Here is a 13,375-nt window from a genome sequence, read left to right as displayed (position 1 = left end):
TGTGTAAACCTGAGTGTGTGAAAGTAAGAAAGGTAAAATCAGCAAGTTAGTGAGGTACCTTCACTCAGCACTAGTAACAATTTATACAAATGGCCCAGAGGCATGCTGCTGCTATAGCATACAATGCCTGTGTTGTCATCAGATGTCACTATGTAGTATTTCACAGAGGGCATCTGAAATTTGATGTGGCTTTCAGGTGAAAGGCTGAGGGTGTTTTTCCTGCGATCAATGGAAGGAGAGGCCGTGTCCTCACAGAGACAATGTGACAGCTAACATTTGTGTTTGGCCATCAGAGGGGCGACAGCGCAGATATGAGAGTATCTGGAAAACAACTAGCCCTATAGGAGGCAGACCGAGATGAAGAACACATTTATGAATAGGTTCGAACAGCAGACTGTAGTATTCATAGGCATATGAACACAAGCACACCCACTATCTCACAAACACACTCAAACGCAGCTCACCATATCATACCTATAAATCACTCATTAACCTCACAACCTCCCAGGAAATCCTGCACGAGTCAGAAAACCCACATGGCATGAAATCAAGGAACTGTAACTATCCTGTCTCAGCTCCTGCCTGAATGTAGGTTAGACTATTCTCCACTCAGTCCATTAGTACGTCTGACTCCACTCATTGTGAGGGTGAGAGGCATCTCATTTCCATGACAACCAAAAAGGATATGATACCTTCCCAGCGCAAATTAAATTTGAAATCAGCCTTACTTGCTCTTGGAGACACAACTCATTCACTCACACGCGCACACACACGCAATATGAGCCGCCGTACATGCACTGGAACTTGTCATATCAACAGGTTACACACACAAAGTTAGAAAACCAGGCACAGAAGATGATATTAGAGCATACATTCAACACGACATAACACAGAGTCTTGACAATCGAACAACTGCGCCACATGGCAGAATGCAGCGTTTCATTCATTCACAATTTACTTACTGATTTGCTGTAGAGGTTCCGTCTTTACATGTAGCAATAACCTCGCATGAAGTATCCTATCGCCATCCAGAATGATCACCAAGAACCGAAGTAATAAAGAAAAATATATAATGTATATCGGTATATAAACTCAGTACTACTGGTGAGGCACAGAGTGCATCGGCGGTGAAAAAGTTTCTTGTTCTTCTTCCTACTTCTTCTAAAGTACACAAAGTACAAAAGTATATAAAATTAAAAAAAAAATTAAAAACTCCCGAGTGTTAAGAGCATGTCTGCGTCCGTTCCCATGAGCTGAGCGTGTCAGTACTGATAGGTGCTTTGAAAAGTGTGGAGTTGTAAAGCGGGTTTGTTTATGTGCGCCGTCTGAGGGGAGAAAGTCAAATAGTGCATTTATGTGGGCTCTGCCTCCACATAGAGCGCCTGGTATGCGCTACGTCAATGTGACGCCATGGGAGAGGTGACGTCACTCAAAGTAGAGCTCCCTCTCTCTCTCTCTCCGTACAGTACCAGACACATAAGCCCTGTGCGTCCTGCCAGAGCAAGAGAGAGAGAGAGAGCGAGCGAGAGAGGCGGTTGGTTTGATGGTTGCAGGGGAGGAAACCGAGGGGGATCCGACGAGCGAACTTGCATCATTACTGGTTTTGACAGATAGCCCACACCATGTGCATTTGTTAGGTGCCTTTGTCCAAATGTTATTCTTAGGATTACAATACAGAGAAGATTAAAAACTAAAAAAAAAAAAGAATTTGCTTGAAAAACTAGTCATTAAATCACTAAACAACATTTGACTTCACTTTCAGCAAGGACTTAGAATATCAAATAAATGCATCACATGTTCTTTTTTTAAATAGTGGTGAGAAATAACTAAGTATATTTACTCAGGTATTGTATCGGCATGGATGGATTAAAAAACGGGCCTACCGGGCAAAGGCACAGCGTCTGGGAGAGGCTAGGGAGGCCTAGGCCAGAGCCTCTTCATAAAGTGACTTAATATTTTGTGTTTGGAAATCACAGAGCTCAGTCAGATGCAGAACAACCACAGACTCACAATGACCACAAAGAAATACAAAACCATCCTAAAGAGACCTCCAATAAGTATAAGGAAAAAAAATTACCATAAAAGGGCAAAAAGGAACTGCACAGACAGAATCAAAATCATATGCAAAACTACCAAAAAGAGACATAAGATACTCACAAAGAGATGCAAGCAACAATAAAGACACACATAATGACTGATGGTCTGCAGTGGGGCGGCATTTTACCAGTCTCTACCTGTAGAGGCCCATTTTCTTATACTGTAATATGTCCCTGTGTACTAGTACATTTCTGAAGTGCCCAACTTTACTATTTCAGCTATACTTCTACTTTGCTACAATTAAAGACAAATATTACACTTTTTAATCCAGTGTTTTTATCTGCAGATTCAGATTCTACATACAGAGATGTATCATATAAATAAGGAAGAATATTTAAACTACACTTATAAAATAGTTCAAATTTACTTACCCTTGGTCAGCTACAACATTAAAACACAGCTTAGTGTTGCATCATGAAAGGGGACATGCTGTATAATGACAAATTTTACTTTTAGAATATTTACAGATATATACTCTTAAGTGACATTTTAAATGCAAGACGTCTTATGTGTAATGTTGTAGACTTTTACTGCTTGTACTTACTTTTATATGACTACACTTCACCCCATGCCATCTGGGAAACACAAACCTGTGTGAAGATATTCAGCATTGTTGTTATTCAGCATTGTGCCTTAAGGCCATAATAAATCTCTGTAGTGAAGGCTTGTCATTGGCCCAGACAATCGAGCGGCATCATCAACATAAATCAACTTGCAGTAGATCTGAACTCTTGCTTCAGGCTATAATTATGACCCAAACAACCCAGGGTGTTCTTGTCATCATAAATTGTCTCATGTTATTTGATAAAATAAAATGACCCAATTAGATGATTTCACCATTTCCACAATGCAAATCATCTCATTTAAATAAACTGCCAGTGTGGCCAGCCTTTCTGTGTCCTGATTTTGTAATTCAAACAACAAAATGGATTTGCAATTTTTTCAGCTACTAAAAAATATATCCCATAGAAAAGTCCTACAACATAAATAGACTTGAGTCTGGGGCTGTTGCAAGTATTTTATAAATGTGATAAATGCTTTAAGGTAGGTAGGACTTTATTGATCCCATAATGGGGAAGTTGAGAGACAATTAAGAACAGGAATGATCCTCCCACAATTAATCCCTGAGAACAAATCAAAATACCTAAGAACAAGACAAAATATAATATTCAAGAGATCAAGAAATCAAGGACAAGGATATTACTCCCATAATTCATCCCACAATGGGGGAAATACCTGTATTTCAGCCATGATGATCTCTGAAAAACTACTCAAAAATACATAAAACAAGACAATATAAAGTATTTGAGAAAAACCAAGGACAAGATTTTACACATGTGCATATTTACAATGCATTGTACCCCAGGATCTGAGTATTGCACCTCAGTTGACTATTACATAGTCCCTCATACTTTTACCTAGCTTATCACTGCAATGATGTATTGTACAGCCTGATTGCTGTGGGGAGGAACGACCTATGGTAACGCTCCTTCTTGCACTGGGGATGTAACAGTCTTGCGCTAAAGAAACTGTTCAGAGCCACCACTGTGTGGTGCAGGGGATGGGAGGGGTCGTGCATAATGGATGTTAGTTTTACCAGCATCCTTCTGTCCGCCACCTCCTAGATGGAATCCAGAGAACAGTCCCGGACAGACCCAGCTCTCTTAACCAGCTTGTTGAGTCTCTTTCTGTCCCTGACCGTGCTACCTCCTGCCCAACCTACAACAGTGTAAAAAACTGCAGATGCCACTATAGTATCATAAAAAGTCCAAAGGAGTGCCCCACGCACATCAAAGGACCTCAGTCTCCTCAACAAGTGGAGGCGACTCTGGCCCTTCTTGTACAGGGCATCTGTGTTGTTGGTCCAATCCAGTTTATTGTTGAGGTGGACACCCAGGTATTTAAAGGTGTCCACAATCTCAATATCTGAGCCCTGAAGGCTCACCAGTGTGAGTGGTGGTGATTTCTGCCAGAGGTCAATCACCATCTCTTTTGTCTTGCTGGTATTCAGGACCAGGTGATTTTTCTCACACCACTCCACAAAGTTGGTAACAACCCTCCTGTATTCCCCCCCCTCAATATCTGAGCCCTGAAGGCTCACCAGTGTGAGTGGTGGTGATTTCTGCCAGAGGTCAATCACCATCTCTTTTGTCTTGCTGGTATTCAGGACCAGGTGATTTTTCTCACACCACTCCACAAAGTTGGTAACAACCCTCCTGTATTCCCCCCCATGGTCCATGCAGACAGGTGTTGGTCCACACCTGCCCCCTCCAACTTCCCCCTCAGCAGTGACGGCTGGATTGTGTTGAAAACACTGGAGAAGTCAAAGAACATCACCCTCACAATATTTCCGGGGGACTCCAGGTGAGATAGGGCTCGATGCAGCATGTAGATAATGTCATCTACCCAGATGCCAGGTCGATATGCAAACTGCAACGAGTCGAGCATTGAGCTCACTTGGGCACGGAGGTGGCCAAGGACAATCCTCTCCATGGTCTTCATCAAGTGGGAGGTCAGGGCAACGGGTCTGTAATGGTTCGGCTCCTGAGGAACCGGGACATACAGGATGTCTTCCACAGAGCCAGGACTCTCTCCAGGCTAAGACTCAGATTAAACATGTACAGGACCACTTCACTGAGCTGGTGTGCACACTTCCTGAGGACCCTGGGGCTGATGTGGTTAGGGCCTGTGGCCTTCCTGGCCTTAATCCTCCTTAATTCCCCCCGACCGAGTCCGCCATGAGGCTGAGGGGGCGAGTGGGCGGTGACTGGTCAGGAGCTGTGGGCTGTCAAGAACCCTCAGTGACAGTGGGAGGAGGGGCAAGGTAGCTGAGGTGTGAGCAGCTGCAGCTGTGAGGAGACAACTGACCTAGAGAGGTGAGTCGGGGTGGGGGCTGAGGACTGGTTACAGTCAAATCTGTTTAAGAAACGGTTAAATTCGTTTGCCACCACATTCACAAACCTGTCATAGCCAATTCGTTTGCCCTGGCCTGGCCTTATACGTGTAGATTCATTTCCTCAAGAAAGAGGAAATAGACTAAACCAACCACGTATAATAGACTTGAACGTCGACATAATATGAGAAGAGCCCACCTCTGCAGCGTGCTCGGCAACCGCAAAATTAAACAGTGTCTCTGGAGCCACCGAGAACAATAATTCACAACAGCCAATCACGGGGCGCGTATTTCTCAGTCAACGTCCTAATTCTGGCCAATGATGAACACCGGGGGGCGGGGGAACCCTTGACGCACTGAGGCTCGTTATTGACGCAGGCTTTGTTTCTAAATTTAGCAGCTGGCCGAAGGAGAGAGAGAGAGAGTGAGATAGCAGAGAGCCCATTCATTGTGCTGGGCCGGGCCTGTTTATTTTAGCGGCGTGATTGTGATCCAGCCAAGCCAAATATAGCTGTAGACAGGTATTTTTAGTCGTAAAGCGCATTTTCATTTGGTAAGGGCGACATAGGATACAGCTTGAAATGAGCCACAGCTCCAAAATCAGCACACTCAGTGTTAACCTGTAATGCAGCAGGGGATAGTTTTACAGTCAGCTGATTCAGCCGTCACAGCCAGAGAGAACCGACTGTCGGGGCTGTCCAGAGTAAATCTCAATGCCTCATGCTCTGTCAAGGTTGGAAAAGCAGGGTACGAAAAGACCGAAGATGAATAGCTTTCGGTTCGTCAGGCAGACACATAGGCTATGACAGGTTTGTGAATGTGGTGGCTTGCAGCTTTGCACAGCAGCGCTGCTTCTTCCTCAGCAGCTGCACACATGCTCGAGGCGACTTCACTGAGAAGACCGTCCGGGAAAAAGCACAGCAGCCAGGCTTCACTACTGCTGCAGGGGGAGTTGTTATTGTCAGGACAAAAAGATTCAGGATAAGTTCATTTTAACATTGAAAAGCAGTTGTGAATGTCGAGTGTGCACACTTGAGGCACTCATTGCTAAGGTGCCAGTCCTCCCAGGGAAATCCCGCGCCTGTATTTCACCTTGAAACAGATTGGCTCCGAGCTGCAGATAAGGAAGCCACATCTGCATGTGCATGTGTGCTCATAGAGAAAAGGCCCTGTTTGTCCACTAGAACATGCACTGACCCAGATTTTCCCGGTTTATCACTGAGGTGGTATATACAGTGAAACGTGCAGTGGATCCAACATCCCAGTCATTAGCTAAATTGTTTTGTAATATGCTTTGAGTGTGACGTGATTAACACTGGGAAACAATGTTGTCAGTCCTGCTGTGGCAGGAACAGCTGCAGGACATACAGATCACATGTCACCAGGCCTCTGACTACCAGAGACAACCGTGTACAATAGAATATTATTTAGAAAATGGGTCATTTATCTTTAGAAACTAGACGTAACTGTCACTATAACTCATTCTTCACTGTCTGTGTTTCATCTGTGTCTCTCTCCGCTCAGGGTATCAGCTGCCTCGGCTGTGACCTCACCATGCTGGTGTGTAAATCCAGATTAGCCTACTCTTATTCCACCAGACATGGAAGTGATTACAGATTATTACCGTGTCCTTTTAATAGAATTGGACATGTGGGTAATCAGCTGTGTCCACCAATGCTGCGTCAGGTGACTTGCACACACAAACACACGCTTGTTTTTGTCACCAAAGAGGACATTGCATTGATTTGCATGAATTCCCTTGAGACGCACCCAATTCTAAATCAGTACAATCTTACTCTAACCTTAACCAAGCACCAAGTTAAACTTAACATTGAATGGTTTGCCCTGTAGGAACTAGCTTTTTCTCACCACTTTATCTTCAGTTTTGCATGACCACAACTAAACATACATTTCCCGACTTCATCAGGAACTGGTGCTTTCTCACTACCAAGTGCCAAATTTAGAAACAATAAGTAAAAGATAACTTGACATCACGTACATTAGGTTATGTCTGATGAAACACTTTGAATAAAGTGTGTGCTCCTCCTGGCTGTTTATGCAGTCAACTCTGTGAGAAGTCATCATATTTATCTTTGAATCTCCCCCTTCATGCCTTATGGTCAGTGCAGAAATGGAAAGGCCATATGTCTTCACATACTGTATTTTGGCAAGAGGCAGGTGGATCTGGAGAAACATTACCTTTCCATGAGTTAAAAAATGAAACATCTATTTATCAGACACCTTGCTCTCTGGGCCCTCCCTCCCTGTCATTATACCACTCAGCTGTTCTCATATCCTGCTGTCACTGTTTTCTGCCAGACAAATTGAATTTAAATAAAAAAAAATATTATTTTGTTCTCGTGCTTCTTTTTTTTGCCTCATTTAAAACATATTCTCCTGCAATAAAAAAAAATCCACTGAGAGTTTCAGTGTCTGCTTCCTTTGTATAGAGCTGTTAAAACTTGGTAGACTTGTCATTGTTGGCAGAGTTTTGACAGAGGAAGTTAGGTCGTTTGTGTGAAAAGTGTTTCAGATGTGCTGCATGCCACAGTTGCAGTGTATACAGTGGTTTAGCATCTTTGGACCTGTGCAGAGCAGCTGTCTGCATGGTGAACATTTTGCACTGAGACACTCTGAACTCTCTTATCACAAAACAGAAGTGAAAAGTGATTGTGTCAGTTTGAATGAGCTCTCTATGTCTATGGCCAAGGCACCAGCACTCAGGGCTCTGGTGACACTGGAGAAAGAGGAAAGCAGAGAAAAGAGAGAAACAGAGGAAGGCTTTTATCTCCGTGTCACCAAATCTGCTCAACTGTACGTCAGAGTGCAGGCGAGGACGGGAAGGGGTGGGGGTGTGTGGGAGAGGATTGCTGGCGCAATAGCAGGGCGCTCAATGGTGGCATTCTTCCCTTTCTGTGGGGACGCATACACACACACACACACACACACACACATACACATCCACACCAGTGGGGATTCCCCCTGGGAGTACCCGTTGAAGTAATATAACCCATCAATGCCTTATCACACCAGTGCCCAAAGACAGGAGAGAGGGGTGTAGAGAAGTGTTTCCATGAACCACAGCTCTGGAGGTGTACTGTGTATTACTGAGGGACTGTGGGCCATTACATGATGCCTATACATTGTTTTAACTTTTATATGTATCTGTCTTGACTGGGGAAGCAAACGGTAATACACAGCAGCTTGTGCGTAATGTTCTGTTTCCCTCACTTGTTTGATGACAGATTTATCACTTCTTTTATTATTACCCTGCTGTCAGATTTAACAGCGTGATTCACTGCTTTGTGTAAATTTTGGAGGATGGGTGGCAGTGTGAGTTAAAACCAAGCCCTGTGTCTATTTTGTTTGCGTGTGAATTTATTTGTGCTCTTTTATGCATGGTTTTTATAGATGTGGACATATTGTTATATGTGTACAGTAGTGGCAGCTTTGCAGGAGCTCCACCATGCATCCGTACATTTCTTATTCAGTGTAAAAGTTGAACAAGCAGGTTCAGAGCGCTGTCTGCAGTGGTTCCACCTGCATGGTTTCAAAGCGAGATACTTATTTAACCTCATGCATTTTGTGCTGTCAAGCCCATGTTATCTTCTGCGCATGTGTGTTGAGTCAGGGGTAACGGAGTTGCAGACTTGTTCTTTTTGCAGTGGGAGGTCAGAGAGTGTGCTGTCGTTATGTGGTGTGACTAGACTGCTCTCTGTTTACATCAGTTTAGAAATCTTTCCCCAAGCATTAATGCACAAGCTTCTTTAAGAGGATGTATAAAAAGAACAGCATATATACACACATCCCGGCACAGAGTTGCGAGTAGTGTGTGTGTCAGGCAGGGTCCAGCATGCTGCAACACATGACAGTGTGTGCTACTTTCATATCTTCTAATTATTTCACTGATGTTATTTATCCCCCATCTTGTAGTGGGCTTAAAGCTACACACATACAGATTTCCTCATTTTAAATTCATTTATAATATTAATAATACAGTGATTTAAGAATACTGTTTAGAGATGGAATGCAGATTTTTAAAAAATGGTCAAGTTTTGTGATATAAAGCTAATCATTGAAATGGGTTTGACTCCTTTATAATAACTATTATTGCAGTTAGCACTGCAAGTTTGTCTATACCTTTCAAGCCTGGGTATGTTGACAGACAAGTCAGATATCTCCATTATTAGCCAGTCTGCATTTAAGTGCTGGGGTGGAACAACTGTCAGTTGCAGAATATAGGTGCAGACGGTATTCATTCAAATGGGAAACATGTTTAATGAGATACTGCAGCAGCAGATCAGCAATTAAATGTAAGATTTGTAGTCGACTGTTTATGGATTGGGCCCATCAATCACTCCAGTTGCACACTGATCAAACAGGCTCCTAACAGCAAGGATACCCTGTGGGTGATGATGAATGTATGGTGTGGAACTGCTGAGCATCATGTGAATGGAAAAGGTGCTCATTCACATCCTGGTGTTACTGACGGGGCAGATCCTAGTAGTTGACTACTGGAGTTAAACACTTGAAGGCAGTTTTCAGATTCTCCACTTTAAATCTGAATGTGTGTTCATATGAATTGATGTTGTGACATGATAACTAGTTTGGAAGCCAGTCGTGGTGCAACATGCAGCTCACACGAGTGTGGTGATGAAACTTGATTCCTGGTATGCACATGCACCGAGAATGTTTTTTCAGTGAGGTAGGAGATATCTTGTGTTGAACATTTAACCTACTGAAATGAAAGATATTTGAAGAGATGATTGATTTTTCAGTGAGGTACAATGTCTTTAAACCTGCTGATGCTTATGTTGCATGTTATCCCACCTAATATGACGCGCCACATACTGTAATTTACCAGGCTGCAAAAAATAAAGATACCCTGAAGTCACTGAACACATTAAGCAATCTTGGTATTGAGCAATGGCATCGGATGACACATTTTCTCACCACATGCCTCCCAGTCATTCAGGGTTTTGGACTCTTTATCTAATATCTGTCTGGCTTTCAATTATGATTTTGCGTCTGTGGTCACTTGTGTAATCAAACTTGCAGAGCAATACCTGTGCACCTGCCAATCAAACCTCTTATAGAAAGGGAGTGGAAACAACAAATTGTCTAACCATTATAGGTAATAAGTTTACGACTTGACTACCAGCGGTGAATTTAAGTGTGTGTGGGAGTAATTTGTAAGATAGTGTGTGGAAATATGTGAACAGTGGGTGTATGAGTCACCTTAGTGTGGGCAGTTGCTTAAAGGCCAATTTTCTAGATGATGCCAGAAACAGGGAAGTGTATTTGTGTGTGCCAGTGTGTGTGTGATGGGGTTTCATCACTTGAGCAGAAACATCAGAGGACTCCTCCTCAAACAGGCAGAATCTCCTCATGGCTGAGATAAAGTAGGTGTCCGCTTGAAAAGACAGTGAGCAGTGTGGCAACTGCTAGAGGACTGATCAAATATTTGCATGCAGACTGTAGATGAACCTAATGGGGAATATGGCCTGGAATGATACAGAGGGTCTTATTTTCCAAGTTTGTGAATTTCAGTGGCATGTAGATATGTATTTGCGGGTGAATAAAAGTGCATTTATGCTTGTGTGAGAAACACTTACTCTTTAGTTATTCACATCTGGGCCCTTGCTCCGCGCCCCAGCTGGATGCCCTGCGCACCTCGATTAGTTTCCCCTTCGCTCGTTCCACTCCCACAACCTCAGCCCAGGTATCCGCTTCACAGCTTGCAGTTGTACTTCAGGCTTACTTTGTAAAAACGAGCCATGACATTTCGGCAGCTGAGTCAGTGTCTTCGCCGCCCTTCAGATATTCAACACTTGAGCAGAATGTGTGTATTCTGTGATTTTTACTCAGCGTATGGGGTCTAAATATGTGCTTAGTGTTTGACGCTTTGCTGTGGCTCAGAATAATGTCATTCTGGGTCACACACTGACCACATGGGCATGTGCACGGGCTCACACACACACACACACACAAACACACACACTCAGAGAGATAAACAAGTGGTTGCATTTCTGCATGAGTCACAGTCGTGGGCAGTGGTGGAAAGTTTCCTTGTTTGGGCTATTCCCCCCTGCTGACACTTTTGATACTTTCTTGAAGTATCTGATGTGCTTCTAGTCCCGAGTCAACTTGTAGTGGACAGCGGATTCAGCTCAAACCTTCTAAGACTCAGGACATCCTGACCTCTTTCCTTCACTTCCTGTCTGTGACACACACGCACTTAAACGCATCATTTTTGCAGCATGCATCAACGCACTGGCATCGAGCCGAACACACCTTAATGTTTTCTTTCTGTAAATAGAAATGCAAGTGCGTAAGGATCTTGCTCAGCCATTTACTTCTAGTTCTGGTATTTATACAAATATTCTCACATAGCGTAAAGTTTTAGCGTTAAGTTTGTATGATTAGGTGTTACTAATAACTTTTTAATGGTTCTGTTGCATTTGAGCGTTCCACTAAGCCATGACAGGACAGTGAGTCTGCATTGTGAAGCATGCACAATGATGGGATCCTAAAACTGAAGGCAGCTAAATGAAATTCAGCAGTGATCAGTTTTATTTATTGGTGCTTCTCCTACTGTTACCAATGCATAGTTTTCTTTGAAGAAGGCCTAACGTGGGCTTATTTTAATGGCGATCTGATAAAACTTGTCCTTAAGTTAATTCTGATACACTATATGAAAACTGCAACATTTATCTCTAATCAATATGTAATATCAGTACTGATGCAAACACTTCTACTGCCACTTGTAATAAAATGTTTTGCATGATTTTCCCAATAGATACGTTAAATTAGGTTTAATTGGGTATAATTAGGTATATAGCTTGTACTTAAGGCTTTATTTGTGAATTACTGCAGTAGTTGGACACACCTTTCTGTTCAGTTCAGTGGGAAAATGTGTCCAGACTTTTGACTGGTTATGTAGTTGATTAATTGATTAGTCAGTTGAAGGCAGTTGAAACTACTGTGGTGATCACTTAATTGCTGTAGCCATTTTTAAACAAAATTCCAAATATTGCTGCATCTGGGTTCTATATAACTCATGATTAGTATATTAGAAATTTAAACATTTTTGGGTTTTGCACTGTTGGTCGTATATAACAAGCAGTTTAACAATAGCACTTTGTGCTTCATTGTTTCATAGTTCAAGTGAGACAATGATTGTCAGATTTGGTAAAAGGATAAAATAGTTAGGCCCTGAAACCCAGCTGCTCCAGTTTAGCTGCTTTAAGGCCAACAGATCAGACTGGTTCTACTGGGCCACCTCCATGTGTAAAGGTGTGCAGCTGGTTGAAAGAAAAATCAGCCTTGCTCCCAATAAAACTTCCCTGAATAATAACAATTCAGATTGTTTGCATTATTGCTTACAATAAAAGAACAGAATCATGTTTCTGATGTGTTACATGAACACAAATGTTCATGTGGGCATACTGACAGCAGATATCTACTTAAATCTCACAACAATGTCCTTTACACCCAAGGTTTAACAAATACTACCAACAGTGCAGCCCAGCTTCTATTCACCCTTTGCGCAGAGTCTCTGTTGTTAATGAGACTTAATAAGTTTAAGCTAACTGTCAGGTATGTGTAGCTTTGTTCAGAGAAAGAACGTCCTTACCTGCAGCTGTGTATGTGCACGTGCATATTTGTGTGCGGATGCTTGCTTGTACATGTTATAGAAAAGTTTTTTTTCCCCTAAAGCTTTTATATTTTGGTTGGTGTTGGTAGATGGACCTGATCTGTAGGTATCACCTGCATTTAGGTGTTTTAACTGTGTTGATAGCAAATATGCCAACAATTTTCCTAAAAAGAAACTTGTAAGTGAGACAAGTAAATAATCCTTGTCAGGTGCCACAGTAGGGCATTTTCACACCTGCCTATTTTGATTCACAAAGATCAAATCCTAAGAAGTCCTCACAGCACAAGATTGTAGTGGAATCTCATTTTCTCTGCATGAGGCTGCAGTGGATGTAAAAAGAAAAAATCCCCCCAAAAACCCATTAATCATTTTATAACAAGTTGACATTTCTTGATATCCACCCTATTCATCACAAACTGTCCTCAAGATAATCACTGTTAAAACCATTCTGAAAATATCACAATACTGAAAAAATGTGAGCCAGTTATGGAAATGTGCTCATTCTCAGATGTTGAAAACAAAACCTGTATGCTTCAGAATTATTCCACATTTTTTCTAGTAACATAACTGTCACATGACTTAATTATTAATGTTTCATCCTCTGACAATACAAAACATATGTCAGTCACTCAAAACCAGAAACAAAACAAGAGTTTCACTTCTTATTTAGGTGAGACTGCAAGAGCTGTTGACCTTTGACATATTCAAGATGAAAGCACAAAAGTAAT

Source organism: Monopterus albus, unplaced genomic scaffold (assembly GCF_001952655.1).
Source record: "Monopterus albus unplaced genomic scaffold, M_albus_1.0 scaffold84.1, whole genome shotgun sequence".
Taxonomy (NCBI): domain Eukaryota; kingdom Metazoa; phylum Chordata; class Actinopteri; order Synbranchiformes; family Synbranchidae; genus Monopterus; species Monopterus albus.
This window is presented reverse-complemented; position numbering follows the sequence as displayed.